Here is a 20,115-nt window from a genome sequence, read left to right on the forward strand (position 1 = left end):
GTCGCAGGTTCGAATCCTGCCTCGGGCATGGATGTGTGTGATGTCCTTAGGTTAGTTAGATTTAAGTAGTTCTAAGTTCTAGGGCACTGATGACCCCAAATGTTAAGTCCCACAGTGCTCAGAGACATTTGAACCCCCCCCCCCCTCCTCCCTTGTTTTTAAATTAAGCAATAAGATGGCATGTTGGCAGAAATGTGGAATACAGTATGTACAGACGTTTAAAGGATCCTACAAAACATAAAGATTTGCGATTCAGAAGAAATATCAGAAGAATAGGAATGTACACTAATTCATCCTTTCTACGAAGAAGTCGATAAACGCAGTCCACTATTACAGGGGACTACCATTCGTCCCGTTCACTTACAAAATTCTTTCCGAGATAGTATGAACAAGGCATAAAAGCAAGTCTATCAAAGTATAGGGGAATATCCAGGTTTCTATGAAGGAAGATCACCTGTGGAACAAATCTAGAATCTCCATTCAGTAATACGGCACTACACGATGACGAGGCAAAACTATGTTGTCACCTCTGCAGAGTTTAAAAAGTTAACTATTCAATCGACAGACCAGGGTTACCCCTCCTCCCCCTTTCCCCTCGCACACACACTACATGAATTTGGAAGTGATATTGTAATAAACTAGGTTATTTGATTAAACAATTCCTCACGAACACTAAATCAAAAGTTAAATTTCAAGATGAAGCTTCTGAGCTATTTGAAATTAGAACACGACTCCGACAACAGAATGGACTCTCCTTTGTACTTACAAAAAGTGAAAGATAGGGAGAGACAGAGATATTGCAAGATGGATTTTCCTGAGTATGATAAATTCCTTCCCTCAAAAATGTCCTCCCTTCATGCCTCCTTGCAGTAATTGCAGTACACGCGAGATGCCTAGTTTCTTCCACCCACCGCCCAGAGTGTAATGCTTAAGTTCTGAATAATGTTCACCAAGCTGCAGTCTTCTATAGTTGTTGTCCCGTGCGCAGGAAACAGCACGTATGTCGTGAATACGTTGTCTTGAGGCTTTAATAAACTCTTGGCACGAAACTGGCATTGTATAAATAATTAAATTTTCAGTTACGTTGTTTATACGGGATGCCACTCGCCTTTTATTAGCACAATACGAGAAACAGCACAATTATATTCCATTTTATGAATCATAAAAAATTTCCACTCTCCACACTTTCACAGAGAATATACAAAATAATGAACTGCGTGTTGCGTAATTACTATCAAACTGTTCTGAATCAGTCCAAATAATCAGGGATTGCTAATTAAGCAATTAACCGATACCGTCCAAGGCAGGCAACATGTCTGTCCTCCGAGACTGCTGAACCAGCTATCATCTTACAGCCGATCCATTTCACTCGCTATCCAAGTTAGGCGTGATCCGTAAATCTCCGAAATGCTTCTTCTGCCTTTTCGTTTAGCAAGTGCTTATTATTTTGCAGGTAATTAACACTTTTGGAATAATGGTATGATAGTCTGCTTTTGTATGAAATGCAAGTAAATTCGCTGTTTGCTGGCCTGGGTGGCCGAGGGGTTGTAGGCGCTTCAGTCTGGAACCGCGCGACCACTGAGGTCACAGGTTCGAATCCTGCCTCGGGCATGGATGTGTGTGATGTCCTTAGGTTAGTTAGGTTTAACTAGTTCTAAGTTCTAGGGGACTAATGACTTCAGAAGTTGAGTCCCATGGTGCTCAGAGCCATTTGAATATATACAGGGTCTACACAAAGGCGATGTACTTGAAGGCAATATTATGGAAATGGAACAGGACGGAAATGAAAATAAAAAGGGAGATGTGATACTGCCTGAAGAATTTGACAGAGCGCTGAAAGACCTAGGTTGAAACAAGGCCCCGGGAGTAGCCAACACTCCATTCGAACTAGTGACACACAGTAGCAAGATGTATTAGAAAGGCGAAACGCTCAGACTTAAAGAAGATTATATTAATTCCAATACCAAAGAAAGCGAGTGTTGACAGATGTGAAAATTACCTAAATATCAGTTTAATGAGTCATGGCTGCAAAAGACTAACGCGAAATCCCAGACATCTGTAGCATGTTGCACGAGGTCGTGCTGAAAAGTAATGCCTCCCAATTCTTTATTCTGTTCTCAATATCGTTTGAGGTATTACAAGTCATGAATACTACTCTGTCGACTTTCCCGCTTCGCTGAGGCCAAGTTAGAACCCTCTGCTGCGAGAGGGCTCTGAATTGTAGCGTAGAAATGTTGGAACAAGCGAGCCAACACTGACCCTACGGCTTATCTTAGAAGATAGGTTAAGGAAAGGCAAACCTACGTTTCTAGCATTTGTAGACTTCGAGAAAGCTTTTGACATTTGACTGGAATACTCTCTCTCAAATTCTGAAAGTGGCAGGGGTCAAATACAGGGAGCGAAAGGCTAATTACGATTTGTACAGAAAGCAGATGACAGTTATAATAGTCGAGGGGCACGAAAGGGAATAAGTGGCTGAGAAGGGAGTGAGACAGGGTTGTAGCTTATCCCAGATGTTATTCAATCTGTATATTGAGCAAGCAGTAAAGGAAACAAAAGAAAAATTTGAAATAGGAATTAAAACCCAAGGAGAAGAAATAAAAATTTTGAGGTTTACGGACGACATTTTAATTATGCCAGAGGCAGCAAAGAACCTGGAAGAGAAGTAGAACGGAATGGACAGTGTCTTGAAAGGAGGGTATAAGATGAACATCAACAAAAGGAAAACGAGGATAATGGAATGCAGTGGAATTAGATCAGGTGATGCTGAGGGATTTAGATTAGGAAATGAGACACTTAAAGTAGTAGATGAGTTTTGCTGTTTGGGGAGCAAAATAACACGGTGGTCGAAGTAGAGAAGATATAAAATTTAGACCGGCAACGGCGAGGAAAGCCTTTCTGAAGAAGGGAAATTTGTTAAAATAGAATATAGATTTAACTGCCAGGAAGTCTTTACTGGAAGTATTTGTATGGAGTGTAGCCCTGTATGGAAGTGAAACATGGACGATAAATAGTTTATACAAGAAGAGAATGGAAGCTTTCGAAATGTGGTGCCAGAGAAGAATGCTGAAGATCAGATGGATAGATCAAGTAACTGATGAGGTTGGCTTCTGTCTCGGGTTCTTCGGCCGACGTTCATCTAATGATTTTTCTGACGTTTCGCCAGCACGAGTGGCTGGCATTGTCAAAGCTTCACCCTCCATTGCCGGTAGTGAACTGGAGAGGAGCTCGCGGCCGCAGACTATATGTACCTGGCGCGCCAACGTCCGAGGGCTTCTCCGCGGTCATTTCCGGTGCGGTTCTCCTCTTGCTACCTGCGACGGTCGGAACCTCAAAGTTTTTATTTCTTCTCCACGGATTTTAATACCTACTCCAAATTTTTCTTTTGTTTCCTTTACTGCTTGCTCAATATACAGATTGAATAACATCGGGGAGAGGCTACAACCCTGTCTTACTCCCTTCCCAACCACTGCTTCCCTTTATGTCCCTCGACTCTTATAACTGCCATCTGGTTTCTGTACAAATTGTAAATAGCCTTTCGCTCCCTGTATTTTACCCCTGCCACCTTTAGAATTTGAAAGAGAGGATTACAGTCAACATTGTCAAAAGCTTTCTCTGAGTCTACAAATGCTAGAAACGTAGGTTTCCCTTTCCTTAATCTTTCTTCTAAGATAAGTCGTAAGGTCAGTATTGCCTCACGTGTTCCAGTATTTCTACGGAATCCTAACTGATCTTCCCCGAGGTCGGCTTCTACTAGTTTATCCATTCGTCTGTAAAGAATTCGTGTTAGTATTTTGCAGCTGTGGCTTACTAAACTGATTGTTCGGTAATTTTCACATCTGTCAACACCTGCTTTCTTTGGGATTGGAATTATTATATTCATTTTGAAGTCTGAGGGTATTTCGCCTGTCTCATACATCTTGCTCACCAGATGGTAGAGTTTTGTCAGGAGTGACTCTCCCAAGGCCGTCAGTAGTTCCAATGGAATGTTGTCTAGCTCGGGGGCCTTGTTTCGACTCAGGTCTTTCAGTGCTATGTCAAATTCTTCACGCAGCATCGTATCTCAAATTTCATCTTCTTCTGCATCCTCTTCCATTTCCATAATGTTGTCCTCAAGTAAATCGCCCTTGAATAGACCATCTACATACTCCCTTCACCTTTCTGCTTTCCCTTCTTTGCTTAGAACTGGGTTTCAATCTGAGCTCTTGATGTTCATACAAGTGGTTCTCTTATCTCCAAAGGTCTCTTTAATTTTCCTGTAGGCAGCATCTATCTTACACCTAGTGAGATAAGCCTCTACATCCTTACATTTGTTCTCTAGCCATCCCTGCTTAGCCATTTTACACTTCCTGTCGATGTCATTTTTGAGACGTTTGTATTCCTTTTTGCCTGCTTCATTTACTGCATTTTTGTATTTATCCTTTCATCAATTAAATTCAATATTTCTTCTGTTACCCAAGGATTTCTACTAGACCTCGTCTTTTTACCTACTTGATCTTCTGCTGTCTTCACTACTTCATCCCTCAAGGCTACCCATTCTTCTTCTACTGTATTTCTTTCCCCCATTCCTGTCAATTGTTCCCTTATGCTCTCCCTGAAACACTGTACAACCTCCGGTTCTTTCAGTTTATCCTGGTCCCATCTCCTTAAATTCCCACCTTTTTGCAGTTTCTTCAGTTTTAATCTGTAGTTCATAACCAATAGATTGTGGTCAGAGTCCACATCTACCCCTGGAAATGTCTTACAACTTAAAGCCTGGTTCCTAAATCTCTGTCTTACCATTATATAATGTATCTGATACCTTTTTGTATCTCCAGGGTTCTTCCATGTATACAACCTTCTTTCATGATTCTTAAACCAAGTGTTAGCTATGATTAAGTTGTGCTCTGTGCAAAATTCTACCAGGCGGCTTCCTCTTTCATTTCTTAGCCCCAATCCATATTCACCTACTACGTTTCCTTCTCTCCAGTCACCCGTGACTATTAAATTTTCGTCTCCCTTCACTACCTGAATAATTTCTTTTATTTCATCATACATTTCTACAATTTCTTCGTCATCTGCAGAACTAGTTGGCATATAAACTTGTACTACTGTAGTAGGTGTGGGCTTCGTGTCTATCTTGGCCACAATAATGCGTTCACTATGCTGTTTGTAGTAGCTTACCCGCATTCCTATTTTCCTATTCATTATTAAACCTACTCCTGCATTACCCCTATTTGATTTTGTATTTATAACCCTGTAGTCACCTGACCAAAAGTCTTGTGCCTCCTGCCACTGAACTTCACTAATTCCCACTATATCTAACTTTAACCTATCCATTTCCCTTTTTAAATTTTCTAACCTACCTGCCTGATTAAGTGATCTGACATTCCACGCTCCGATCCGTAGAGCGCCAGTTTTCTTTCTCCTGATAACGGCATCCTGTTGAGTAGTCCCCGGCCGGAGGTCCGAATGGGGGACTATTTTACTTCCGGAATATTTTACCCAAGAGGACGCCATCATCATTTAATCATACAGTAAAGCTGCATCTCGGGAAAAATTACGGCCGTAGTTTCCCCTTGCTTTCAGCCGTTCGCAGTACCAGCACAGCAAGGCCGTTTTGGTTATTGTTACAAAGCCAGATCAGTCTATCATCCAGACTGTTGCCCTTGCAACTACTGAAAAGGCTGCTACCCCTTTTCAGGAACGACACGTTTGTCTGGCCTCTCAACACATACCCCTCCGTTGTATCGCTGAGGGACGCAAGCCTCCCCACCAACGGCAAGGTCCATGGTTCATGGACCCTATAAATACATAATGTTTTGTTTTTATTTTAGCTGTCTATAAGCAATGTCTCAGTTTACATCCTACGATGAGAGTGGTTCACCGTTGTTTCTGCTTTGATCACAGCTGTATGCAATGTTTACTGTTGAGTGGTACTTAAGTAAATAAATTAGTGAAATCAAAGTGAAGTAGATATTAGAATATAAATGAAAAACTTGGTTTAGTTTAGACAGTTACATACTGGCAAACAGCGGGCAGAACAGCAGAGCAGAAGAGACAATGACCGTGAAGTCAGCAAGTTCCACATAAGCGGGCGCTGTCGATTCAGCCGTCAAGGCATCGCCCGACCGGCTCACTTGTTTCTCAGTTGTCGCATGTGAGCAAAGGCCCTCGCCTACATTCCAAGAGCCAATGACCGACGTTAAGAAGATTCTTCGAGAAGCTTTTCAACGTGACAGAAGAGGCAATGACCGTGAAGTCGTTCACCTCCAGTAAACTGAAGTGAATAAATACGCGAGACGCAGTGGGCCCGACCGATGGAGAAAGACGAGACACGAAGGAAGAGTAGAGTAGCAGTGGCCTTCAGTTTCGGTGCTGAAGACCGTCATACAAGAAGAGACTACATCATGCACAGACGCACCAAGTCCGCCGCTGTAATGGAATAGCAAGCAGCAGCCTCGGCGCCAGAAAACAGAAGTTAAAAGGTATTTGAAGACGGATTTTTACGTACTCGGGTGACTCGTGAGGACGGGAAGGAGACGGCCTCACATCAACAGTCACCTGTGAGCTGGGATGAAGATCTGACAGCCGAAGACTTGCAAGCGGGAGTCCGTTGTTCGAGTCCGGGACACTGGCCTTCCCCCGCCGCGCCGCTCCGCTGGCCGACGCACAACACATGCGGCCGCTTAGAGAAGAGAAACACTGGGACGCCACATCCAAGGTATCACCACCCGATGCACGAGTTCGCTCGCAATAATTAAACGGGCCACCTCGCGCTGCGTGTCTCCAGTCAGCTGGGCGAGACGGCGACACGAGATACACACTGCCACGCGTAATCAGACGCCGCCGCTGCCGCAGCAGAAGGCTACGCAAACGACACAGCTGCCGCTCTCCGAGCCAGTATAATCCAGTAAGAAAACAGTTGTACGAAACTTGCAATAAAAGTTATCTTATGTAGAAATGCTGTTTCATTCTACCTCATACCCGAGCCAAGGAAGAACCCACCCTGCCCACATGTTGTTAAGAGAGAAAAATTAATTAATTTAGTATTTTCACCCTGACATAATGCTTTAGAATGCTCATCCTGACAATTGACTAGCATCAAAAGAGAAAACCCAGTTACATTTAGTGACAGAAGTGTTCCATTTAGTACCACAACTGTTACATTACATACAGCTCGGGAATTGCCCTTCGTAGTGTTTTTGGTTCGGTGCTGGTTCTTTAACTACATACCCGCTTCATTAATGACTCACGCCGCTACCCGGCGTCTCCTGCTATGTTCTTTAAATCTTACATATCGACACTTACAACTACGATTAACAGATACATTGAGAAAATCTTTTAGAATCTTCCTTCAAGCATTATGCACAAACACTCGTTTACCAAATTGTTACTTCATTCCACAGTACGAGGTATCACTTTGTCTGTATCTGGGTGTCATTGTTGCTACAAACAGCACTAGTGGAACTCTATTCGTGTAATGACTGTATTTTCTATAGACTTTCACATACAAGCATTATGTGACTTTGTAATCTGTAGGGGCTAATTATCTTATTCTTAGCTTAATCTTTATTCTGTCGTCCTTTCACATTTTGTGTCTTTACTCTCTATTTTCATGTTACGATGCCTTCTATTTCAACTTTACTTACTGCGTTTATTTCTTTTTGAGATTTTCATTTCAGTGTTGTGCCTTATGTCGACAATATGACTACTCCTTTGTAAAACGGTTGTCGGAAACCACTTCGCCAATAAATACTGCTGAATGGCCGACTTACACATCATCTTCTGCCTTTCCTCCTCAACTCTTCATAAATGACTGACGGAGTTTCCTGTCGCCTAATCTGTAACTCTCCATTTACTCTGACCTGTTTGCATATATTCCTGCAAATGTCTGGTTTTCACTCGTGCTATGCAGATGTTTATCCCGCTGGGTCACTTTGTTTGTGTCATAGAGTATCTTTTAGTTGTTGCATTGCATTCAGTGGGTGGAAAGCTTAATCTTGATAGTGAAGATTGTTAAAGAAGGCAGAAATAGTTCTGACTGAAAGAAGGGAAAGAACACCAGGAAAAAATGATGTGTACTGTCGGTTAACTCGGGCGCCTGCCAATCGCCAGTTACCTAGCAATACAAAGAACGCTATTGCCTCCTGAGGTTTAGTAGTCATAATACTTGTCTAATGTCCACCATGTTGTAGACTCTTTTACTGCCTGTTTTAATATTGGCTACTTCCACTGCATTCCGTTGCTCTATACTAATGATTTTGTATGGTGCTTCGTTTACCTCAGAGAATTTTTTGATCTCTGAGTTTACTTTGGAAGACCTATGTCTTGATCTGATCAGTACCAATTCTTCCACTTGATAAGTCCTTTTCTTAACTTGCTTCTTGTGTTTATTCTTTCTTTTAGCTGCTTCTTCTCTGTCCCTAGCAAAGGCTAATTCCCTCTGAAATACCGCCTCTCTGTGGGTAAGTTACTTACTGTCTGTTCGATTACACTAAGTACCTTTTCACCATTTAACATTTCTTGTCGTGCTATTTCCGTGGTAGAATGCTGCAATTCATTCATAATTCTCTCAAATTCTTCCATGTAATTTACCCACTCATGATGTTTTCCAGAGCAGTATGTTTTAAGAAGCCTATTTATTTCTCTCATGTTTACGACGACTACCGCAGTCCACTTCACTCCTCCGCCGCGTCCCAAACCGAACCCAGGGTTATTGTGCGGTTCGGCCCCAGTGGACCCCCCAGGGAACGTCTCACACCAGACGAGTGTAACCCCTATGTTTCTGTGGTAGAATAATGGTGGTGTACGCGTACGTGGAGAACTTGTTGGCGCAATAATCGCCGACATAATGTAGCTGAGGCGGAAAAAGGGGAACCAGCCCTCATTTGCCAAGGCAGATGGAAAACCGCCTAAAAACCATCCACATACTGGCCGGCTCACCGGACCTCGACAGAAATCCGCCGGGCGGATTCGTGCCGGAACCGGCGCTCCTTCCCGCCCGAAAGCCCTGCGTTAGGCCGCACGGCCAACCGGGCGGGCTAGTTCTCTCACGACTTTCACTCATACTTGACTGAGGATGGTATTTTGATATGTATATAGGTTTTATATCCAGATCCCTCAACATATTGTCCCAATACTCTGACATAAGTTATGGTCTATTGCTACAGATGATCCCATCTGATTTACCTACCTTCATTGTGTAGTCATTCTTGACTTTATTTGAAACCGACTTACCTGTAGCCTTTCCCCGTGCATACAGTTGTACATGTTTCGAGAACATATCCAACAAAACGAAAAGATATTTGTACCCTCTTCGTGAGGTGGGAAGGGGACCATAGAGATTAACACACACCATTCCAATTATTTTTTTGTTGGGATTGTGCTATGCATTTCCGCTTTGCTGCTAGAGTTTATTAACACTTTTGTTTTCTGACACACATCACATGCTTTTATAATTTTCTGTACCCTCTTTCCTAAATTATTAAAATAGCAACATTTCTCAATTTTACCCGCACATTTATTGGCAGCAAAATGAGCACAAGTGAAATGTATGACCCACACGAGCATCTCAATTTCATGTTCTGGCCAACAGACCTCCCACTGCTGTTTTTCTAGGTCTGTTCCAGATACAACAGACCTTTATTTATTACATAGTACTTCCTCACCTTATCATTCGCTTTCCTACTCCAGTCAGCTTTTATCATTTTAATAGTGTCATCCACATTCTGTTCCCTTCTTATTTTTTAATATGCTCTTTTTCTTTCTTCGTATTTTACTTCTTATAGGTATAACATGGAGACTTCTTTTTGCCCTGAATCATTAAAATCGGCTTTATCTATACCCAAAGACAATCTGGATTATGCATCAACAACTGTATTGCTTTCCTCTAGCAAGTATTCTATTGTGAAATGATATTGATGAAGCGCTCAAGCCCATTTCGTTAATCTGTTACGACTTTGCCTACAATTCATCAGGAATGGAAGTGCCTTGTGGTCTTTAAGCACTTTTACTTTCCTACCCATAACATATTATGTGAATTTCTTAAACACCCAGACCACTATTAGCATTTCCTTTTCTGTTACCGAATATGTTCTCCCCCATTTGTTTAGTACTCGACTTGACTTTCTTTCCACTGTATTTCCGTTTTCTATGAACTGGCAAAGATGTGCTCCAAGTCATATTCTGAGCTATCAGTAAAGATGCAACAAGGTACATTTAAGTCAGGATGTGACAAAACAGTACTATTACATAAACCATCATTTATTTAAAAAAATTCTTGTTCGCACTCGTGGATCCAGATCCAAGTGGCAATCTTCTTCGTTAACTGAGTACGACTTTCGCATTAAGTGCTTGATTGTTCGCAAATCAGCGATAGAATCCGATTAAAAGGTAGAAGAATTTCAACTGCTTTCAGTTCTTTGGTCCTGGACAGTTTCTTATGGCATTTAACTTTTCTAGGTTTGGCTTGATACCCTCAGCCGATATAATATGCCCTAGAAATTTAATTTTCCCTTTTCTAAATTCGGATTTGTCCAAATTTACACCAATATTACTCTTGTCAAATTTAGATAAGATTTGATTCAACATGTCATTGTGTTCCATCTTTTTGCGGCGATCTACACCCTAGGTTCATTGAATAGCTGCTCTCTCAGCACCTTACCTAACATATATAGAAAAGCAACTGTCGAGATCTTTAAGCCAGATGGCAACACTATAAATTGGTAACTTCGTCCCCCCATAAACAAATTGCAGTAAATTTTCTACAGTTTTGTACTAGTGGGACTTGCCAGAAGCTGGCGGTCAAGTCTATACTAGTTAATATCTTGACGCCATTGAACTTCTGTACAAGCTCCTCTAGTGCCTCAGGCCTATCAATCTGTGGTAAAACGACTCTGTTTCAGGCTCTAGCATCCATAATTATGCGCACTGAGCCATCTTTCTTTGGCACAATTATATGGGAACTGCAATAATTATTCTGAGATCGCTGGATAATTCGCCATTCAATCATTTTCTTCATTTCTTTTTCTAATGCTTCTCTTTTCGCCAATGGAGTGGAATACAGTTTAAACCTAAACGGATCATGTAGTTTTACCTGGAAACCATATTCATATTCCTTCATGTTGAGAATGCTTTTTGATGCTGTAGTAGTGGTTTTTTTCCAACTCGTGTGCCTCTTCCTCTCTTAATCCATAAATACTTGCGCCTTCCTCCTTGATTCTGACCTCTGTACTTACGTCTTCATCTAGGACCACCCCCACTTACAAACACATGCTTTCTTCTGGTTCGTAGTTCCAGTGCTTCTGTTCCCTTATAATCTGTACTTTTGCATTATTGCCTTTATTGTGCGTGGCCTCATTTCCACTAAATTTAAATACCTGTTACTCCTGTTCTTCTCTTATCCCCATAACACCTTCTGAAAAATCCAGCATTACCCTATTAGCATTTAACAAATCTGTCTCCAAAATTAAATTGATGCAAAGTCCGCGAACCATCACAGCATTCACTGAGAATGTTCTGCGTTGCATATTAAATTATATTAAATCTGCTTATTTATCATTTTACTTATAGACCCACACGCTGTAACCACTGTAAGTTCTTGTCCTGGTAACTCTGGGACATCTGTATACTTATAATTACTAGAGATAGCACTAATTTCGCTACCCGAATCTACGATCGCAATTGTTTTCATGTCCTGTGTTTCAATTTCAATTGCTGGTTGGTACACTTCCTTTAATTCCTGCCTATCTACTTCCATGAGCGCAATTTTTACTCCATCCAGTTCGTCACACCCTAAGAATCTTACTAATGATCCATTACATTCGGCCGTTCGCAATTGGACCAGATCCGAACCATCGATTACTTTTCCGGCTCTGTAAGATTCCAACCTCTTTCAGTAGCATGTTCCCTATTTTGATTATTATAATATTCCCTGTTTCACGATAATAACCTCCTCTTTTCGTAAATGTGCCTCTCTCTCTTCTGGACGGGATGTGACTGTGACGTGGTTGTGTGCTTTCCTTCCAGTCACCCCGTTCGTCATTTCGATTCGTACCTCTTATGGCTTTGCTCGCTGTCATTACGGCTGTCTGTCCGCCACCTGTTCTTTCTCCAGCCATCGGGTAGTTGCCTGTTGCCCCCAGTGTGTCTAATTGCTCTAGCACATTCATTAGGTGACTGACTTCACTTTTATTTACATTGATTTACTTCTCATGCACTGATACTGGGAATTTAAGTATAATAATTTCTATTAGGTCAGGCTCTCTTAATGTGTCGGTTAAGTATCACTTCCTTTCACAGCAATGTTGCAAAAATTCTTTATAGTTACTACAACCACTATTCATAAGGTTTCTGCCCTCAAAAATTTCATTTATAACACTGTGCTAGCAGACCAGTCTGGATAAAAAATGCTTGCGCAAATTCTTTATACTTTTTACATGTGTTACTCGAGCCTGTTCCCCATGATATTGCTTCTTCTTCCAACCTACTGGCCACGAATTTGATTTTTTGTTGTTTTGTCAAGTTTTCAGGAACGATGTCATCAAGCTGCTTAATGAAGGCTACTGGATGTAGCTAGAGAAATGATGGGATTTGCTGCGTCATTTAGATGAACAACACCTTTCTTTCTTTTTTGTTTACACCAAATTTCTACTTTTTGTTTAACTTTATTTTCTATTTTGTCTTGCATCTCTATTTCTCTCTGTTTGCCCGGAATCACAACTGCGTTGCCTTTACAAGAAGATTCTACATGTGAAATATTACAACTAAGTATTTCAAGGTTATTTTTGATACTTTGTACATTATTCCACTGTATCTTATGTTTATCATTACATGCTTTTTCATAGCTTTGCTTTATTCCTGTCTTACATTACTAATTTAATTAACTATTGTTTCTGTTACCCCGTTCGATAACCAATGATGATCTCGTTGAGAATTCTGAGGACGATATTCATAAACATTTACAGGAGACGATATTCATAAACATTTACTAGGCAGTGCGATCTACAATCAAACAACAGGAAAAGCACCAGATTCTCAAACACCAGAGGAGATATTCATTACTGTGACGGCTACGAGAAAAGGCTCTATTCTCACTGATGACTTGTAACCTCCGAAATCAATCCACGCGAGGAAGAATTAAACAAATGGCGTAAAAAATAATCTTTAAAATCGGATAATTCCATCACACTGGCGGAAAGGGTATACTGACGGATATTCATTAAGCAGGGAAGAGTATTACGAAACGTGCTAAACTATATTTATTCGATATGCGGCGTACAACATGTGCTTGCAGACAAAGCGCAGGTAGACGACTAGATTCGAGATTATCTTCCATAGTAAAACGAGTCCACAAATATCACTGCACACACTGCTACAGGTGAAAACAAGGATCATGAATTTCTGTGATAGAAGAGAACAGAGGCCTACTTGCAGAAGAAGCCTGCCACGAATATTCCAAATAATTAAGTGAGAAGCTACTTTATTTGATGCGAGATTTCACAAAAAAGAAAAAGAAAAGAGAGAGTAGATTTCATCAACCAACTGTATGACAGGTACTCAAATACACGAGTGAACAGTAATTGAATATTCCTCCTCTGTACGCCAGATTACAAACATGTGGTGGAACATGAATAATTAAAAACCCGAATTCTAGATAAAGTCGACTCTTGCTGATTAGTATAGAAATATGAACGTGCAGTATAGTAAATTTACCAAAACAGAGGAAGAGGGAGACATAATTCTGGAATGAAAATAGTTACATCACGCTAAAAGCCATACTAAATACGTCAATGCCTGAAGATAATGGAGAGAGAACACTTAACTCTGAATATGCGCTGGAAGTGTCGCGAGCGAGGGGAGACAGGTCACATATCCCAACGGCAGCTAGACAAACTTTCTGAGTCCTACACAATGGTAACCATCCTTGTAAACATTCTGGTTTTTCTCAAAGTTCGTAGTATGTTCTTAGGGACTCACTGCCTTTCCAACTGCGGGAAGAAGACTAGTATAAGAGGGGGTGAGCAGGAGACTACTCTGTGGCAATTTTTGGAAATTCTTACACATTCATTCATGGCAAACGCGCCATCAGGGTGGCTTTCCCACACATACACACATATGGGATGGCAAGGATCTGTATGATATTTAGGTAAAACTGGATACTAACTCTTTTACAAAGGACATTCATATTGAGCAAGCTATCGGGGCTTGATCAATAGTATAAGGGGCGATCAAAGCGTTTCCGTTCAAAGGCCGTACAGTCGAGTATCCGTTTGCCAATTAAGCAAAACCGCCACGAGCACTGCAGCAATCTTCCCACTGACACATCAGGTTGAATATTCACTTTAGTGAAATGAAATTACAATGAAATACATACCCTTAGCTACATACAGGCGTTGATATAAGTCAAAGGGAGACCCACATCCACAACTTATTGTCCCGCACTATATTCATAGTGTCCCTGCTCATTATAGTCATTACTCGCGGCTTTTTGCCGATTACCGTAAGAGATCGGACACTGTTTGTGTATCCGCACAGAATAAGATGGTCAAATGGATGGTGAGCCATATATAAAGATGGTATATGGTATCTCTGACATGTCCGAAAAAATGGCTCACCGGCCATTTGGCCATTTTCTTCTGTGCGGATGCAGAAAAAGTGCCCGATCTCTTACGGGAATCGGCAAAAAGCTGCGAGTAATGAGTATAATGGGCAGGGGCACTATGAATATAGTGCGGGACAATAAGTTGGGAATGTGGGTCTCACGGGAGGCGTGCCAGAGATAAGTCTCTGCAGTCGCACTATCTTCTGTGTCTTTGGTGGCTCAGATGGATAGAGCGTTTGCCATGTAAACAGGAGATCCTGGGTTCGAGTCCCGGTCGGGGCACACATTTTCAACTGTCCCCGTCGACGTATATCATCGCCTGTATGCAAGCTATGGGTATTCATTTCATTGTAATTTAATTCTAACGAGCTGCATGGTCACCGATATATAGTTTAGAAAAACGCCGTGTCCTACTGCGTGAAGACGTTCGTAACTGCCTTCTGCACCTCCTCGTCCGAGGGGAATCTTCGACTCCTTAATGCGTTTTGAAGGGAGCGAATGCGTGATAATCGCATGGGAAGGGGTTGGGACTGTTGAGCGGGTGCTTAAGTGTCTCCCACTAGAGTTTGCGTATCTTCTGCGTTACATCTGCAACACGAAGACGCGCGTTATCATGAGTAGTAGCACCACTTATCGCACCATTCCACAACAGACATGCTGCCCCATACATATTCTTCAGTAGCCAATGGATGTCTACCGGTGTCTGTCCTTCGGCAGCCAAGAAAAGAATAACAGTACGTTCGTCCTGTTTGGACGCATTTGGTATTAACGTCGCCATAGCTCATGTTTCTGAATTTACCACACGCACGCCAGAAAGAGCGTTGCCACACTGAGCGCTTTCCTTCATATCAGCGCTTGTATACCCGAATCGGAGGCGCGCTACGTAGCATATACGCTCCAGATACGCCCTCACAGGGAAATTTTTTGATTGTCCTTATATACATACACATACGAGTATACAGGGTGTCCCACTCAAACCTCCTTGATTTCAAAGACCCAGGAAAAAAAACCACAGTAAACACGACAATGAAAAATTCACCACATTGTAGAGCGTCTCAGAGAATTTATTTATTTATCATCAATACACCTCTACATGTGAACCATTTGGAGCATGAAGAATATCGAGTCTATATTCAATTTCTTGTCAAGTTCTTGGTAATATTTCCTCTGTTATTGTTGCAATCGAATTAGTGATACGATGTCGCAACGTAGGAATATCGACCACTTTGGTCGCATACACGCGGTCCTTCACGAATCCCCACATGATGTCGGGTGAACGTGGTGACCAGGCATTGGGTCCTCTGCGTCCGATCCAACGACTTGGAAATTTCCTATCCAGGAACTTGCAGACAGTCGTTGACCAATGCGGCGGAGCTCCATCTCGTTGAAAAACGATGTTGGGTTTCAAGTCTTGTATCTGAGGGTACACAAACTGCTCCAACATGTTCAGACACAATGACCCATTCACTGTTTGTTCCGCAAAGAAGAACGGTCCAACAATCCTGTAGTGCATTACCCCGCACCAGTTTGGTTTAGGGCTATCACGAACATGTTCGATGACAATGTGCGGATTTTGCGAACCCCAAATCCGAACATTATGCATATTAACCGTTCCTGATAGATGGAAGGTTGCCTCACCTGAGAATAAACATTTTTCGAGGAGGCTGTCATCCATATCAATAGGCTGCAGCACATCTGCATCAAATTGTTGTCTGCGTGGTTTGTCGTTCGGTGTTAGATGTTGCAGAATTTGCACTTTGTAAGAAAACATACGAAGACGCTGGTGAAATACACGATGCAATGTTGATCGAGGTATATCAACTTCTCTAGATGCTTGACGAATTGACTTAAGTGGGCTTCTGAGAAACGTTTGTCTGATGTCCTTGATTGTCTCTGCTGAAACTCCGTAACATGCACTGGCAGAATGTTTCAGAACACATCCTGTTGCCAGAAACTTTCTATACCATTCCTTAATTGTTTTCACATCAGGTGGATCACATTCATACACACGAAGATAATTTCTTTGCACAGTTACCGGCGATTTTGTTTCTGCAAACCACACGACTTTTTGCGCGTGCTGCTGTGGAGTCGCCATTTTCACTTCATGCGACCACATGTTGTTTCAATGAAACTGTTTGCCTCTGTAGCTTACAAACTAATAGGTGATGGGAAAATTTATTGCGGTAGGTCAACATAAGAAACGTTACACTTTCTGCGGAGCTACGACCATAGTTTATTGTGTTATTTTCCAAAGGGTGACTGCAAAGAGATACAACTTTTTAAGCAGAACAATAATTGTTTATATCATGCCTGCTATAATTTAAACTAGCCGCGTCCAAATCAATTTAAACCATCCAAATGGGTATTTGACGGCCCCACCACAACGGACTGGCTACCGTGTTGGATATTGGGCGCAAAGAAATTCAGTATTGTCATGGGAGCGACAGAGAACACGAGACAACGGAAGACGATGAAATACCCCGTCAATTGTCCTCGCCCAAATAGTTGAACTGCAGGCGGAAATGCAAAACCATGACAAGAGGTTCAGGAGATCGAATCTACGGTCACTATGGATAACTCGTGCAGCACTACGGCGTCCTTCCCCATATGGCCCGGATTTCTACAGAATTTGGAAAGTGGCAGGTCGAACCATAAAATGGGACCTGAACTTATAGGGCCGAAAAGTGAGAGACTCCTTTTAATCGCGTCTTACGACAGACAGGAATACCTCGGGCCTATTCTAACTCCCAGACCCACATGGGGAGGGGGGGGGGGGGGGGGAGTTTGGGTTCTCTCTTTGAACATGTGCGTCTAGGCATGAGCGTCCATATGTGGATGCAACACGACTGTCATTCAGCCCATTCTGCTCATGCTGTTGTAGAAGAACTGAACAACAGATTCCCTGGAAGATTGTTTGGGCGCCGTTGTCCTCATGAGTGGCTCGCACGGTCGCTCGATTGAACACCAGTAGGAACATGGACACACATTTGAACACGTCATTTAAATCAACGTTACACCGCCAGAACATCCATCACCACACAGTTATGTATATGTACACAGTGTGGTATCCGCTCCTGAAACTTTGAAGGATTGCAGGTCCCAAACTAAACGTGGCTTGTACACAGCTGGTTTCAATGACTCCAGTGCATGATAGAAACTACTACTGTTTCATAAAAAAATTTCCTGTCTTTGATGTATCTCTTTTGAAAACAACACAATAAACTATGGTTCATAGCTCCGCTGAAACCGTGACGTTTCTTGCGTTGACCTACTACATTAAGTTTTCCCATCACCTATTACGTTTTAAGTTCCAGAGGCAACACTTTTACTAAAACACAAAAGGCCTGAAAGATCTGTATAGTGAAATGGATAGCGTCTTGAAAAGAGGTGATAAAATAAACGTCAAGAAAAGTAAAACAAGGGTGATGGAATGTAGTCGAACTAATTCAGACAGTGCTAAGGGAACACTAGCCTGAAATGAGAAACTAAAAGTGGTAGATGAGCTTCGATATTTGGGCAGCAAAATAACTGTCGAAGGCCCAAGTGGAGAGCATATAAAATGCAGTCTGGAATCAGCATGAAAAAATTGCTGAGAAAGCAAAAAAATGATTATATCGGATATGAACAGACGTGTTATGAAGTTCTTTCTGAAAGTAATTGTCTCGAATAAAATACTTCTCGGAAAGGAAATGTGGACAATAAACAGTACACACAAGAAGAGAGTACAATCTTGTGAAATGTGGTAGAAAAAAAAGCTGAATATTGGATGGGTCAACTGAACCTCAGTACTACAATATTTCACACAGGTTTCTATCGCATTTGTAAGGGTACTGACGATGCTGTTTCAGTAACGACTGTACCCTTCCGCGGTTCTTACACATTGCGCTTAAATAAAATTTATATCTTCAACGTGTTTCAATGTGCTTGTGCTTACTGTCGCTGGATACTTACGGAATTCAGAGACCACTTCCGATTTTTCTGGTGTGGAAATATCTGGAGCGTGACAAATAAAGCCTGCAGAGTAGGGCAGTAAAATAGTAAGAACAACTGCTGAACTACGCCAAGGCCACAATTTTACCTATTTACTTGACACGCGGCAACATCTAGTAACTGCACAGGATCGAAGAGACTGGCGGTTCACCATCAATGGAACGTATAAATAGGAGGAAATATCCATTACTTTTCGATTACACTGTTGGAGATTTATCACTAGAAACTGTTCAAAAATGGTTCAAATGGCTCTAGGCACTATGGGACTTTACATCTGAGGTCATCAACCCCCTAGACCTAGAACTACTTAAACCTAACTAACCTAAGGACATCACACACATCCATGCCCGAGGCAGGATTCGAACCTGCGAAAGCAGCAGCAGCGCGGTTCCGGGCTGAAGCGTCTAGAACCGCTCGGCCACAGCTGCCGGAACTAGAAACTGTAACGACCGGAAAATATATAGGAGTAATCGTACGGAGCGACTCAAAATGGAATAACCACATAAAAATAGTTGTATGAAAAGCAGATCTCAGGCGTAGATGGAAGAATCCCAATGTAGATAGTTAGTGAATATTCTGTGTAATGTGAATTAGGATTTTAGATTTATTGACACTATTTTACTGCTTACCTTCGTAGAAGACGCTTTCAGCTATCTGATTACGGAGGAATATCCTGGAACAAAAGAGATTGTGTCAGATATTTATCACATTCATGAGGAATATTTGATAATAATAAACACTGAGCGTTACTGTAATGGCAGATGTGCTTGATGGCAGTGAAATTTCCGAAAAACAACGGGCGTTATCGCGTAGCGTTGGTAATTGGTAATCCGATTATAGGAAAGGTCACGCGATGTGCATAACTCGCTGACCTCTGCGTGACTGACAGGCAGCGTCCCCCCCCCCCCCCCCCCGGCTCCCCAAATCCCTCCCGCCACCATTCCTACTCAAGCTAAAACGTGCGTTCGCTAGCGAGCGGTAATTTCGCTACATCATACTCTCCAACGGGCCATCTGTGTCGTGACATCACAATTCACTCTCTTCGGTCTCATCCCTCATTGGATTAGTGCCTATCCCCGTCTGTCAGATCCATTTTCGATTTGATGGATCGTGCAGGCTCCATGAAAAATGACAAAAACTAAAACAAACGCATTCTAATACTACTTCACGTTTCGCATCAGGTATATAACTTCCCTGATACGTACAGAAGGGACGGAATGCTTTGTGGTCGCTGGTTGAGGGGTAGAAGAGGGACGAGAGGAGGAGGAGGAGGAGGAGGAGGAGGAGGTGGAATGAGGGGAAGCAATGTCGGAAATAAAGAGAAAGAGATGGCGGAACAGAGATAGCTGTGATAGCAACGATGCAAATTTTCATCGCTTTCAAACTATTACATGACGATTTTGTATGCTACCACAGAAGCGCTGCAATGAACTTCTCGGGGCACCTTAAGACGGTATGCGGATCAAAATCTTTGAAGGTTGGGTTACATTAGGCTAGTAATTTGGTCATGTGATGAATCATTTTGTAGCTGTATCAAAGGC

The 20,115-nt window shown here is 42.0% G+C and overlaps 1 protein-coding gene across 5 annotated transcripts in view; it reads right to left on the minus strand.

Moving 5' to 3' along the window:
* LOC126298779 (1-acyl-sn-glycerol-3-phosphate acyltransferase alpha-like) overlaps positions 1-20,115 on the minus strand; it is a 689,206-nt gene that overhangs the window by 111,154 nt on the left and 557,937 nt on the right. For all 5 annotated transcript variants that reach the window (XM_049990236.1, XM_049990235.1, XM_049990237.1 and 2 more), the window contains one exon: positions 19,204-19,247. The gene's annotated coding sequence lies outside the window, so the exon portion shown is untranslated. The remainder of the gene's footprint in view (positions 1-19,203; positions 19,248-20,115) is intronic.

The sequence above is a fragment of the Schistocerca gregaria genome, chromosome X, assembly GCF_023897955.1.
Source record: "Schistocerca gregaria isolate iqSchGreg1 chromosome X, iqSchGreg1.2, whole genome shotgun sequence".
In the NCBI taxonomy this organism is placed as follows: Eukaryota; Metazoa; Arthropoda; class Insecta; order Orthoptera; family Acrididae; genus Schistocerca; species Schistocerca gregaria.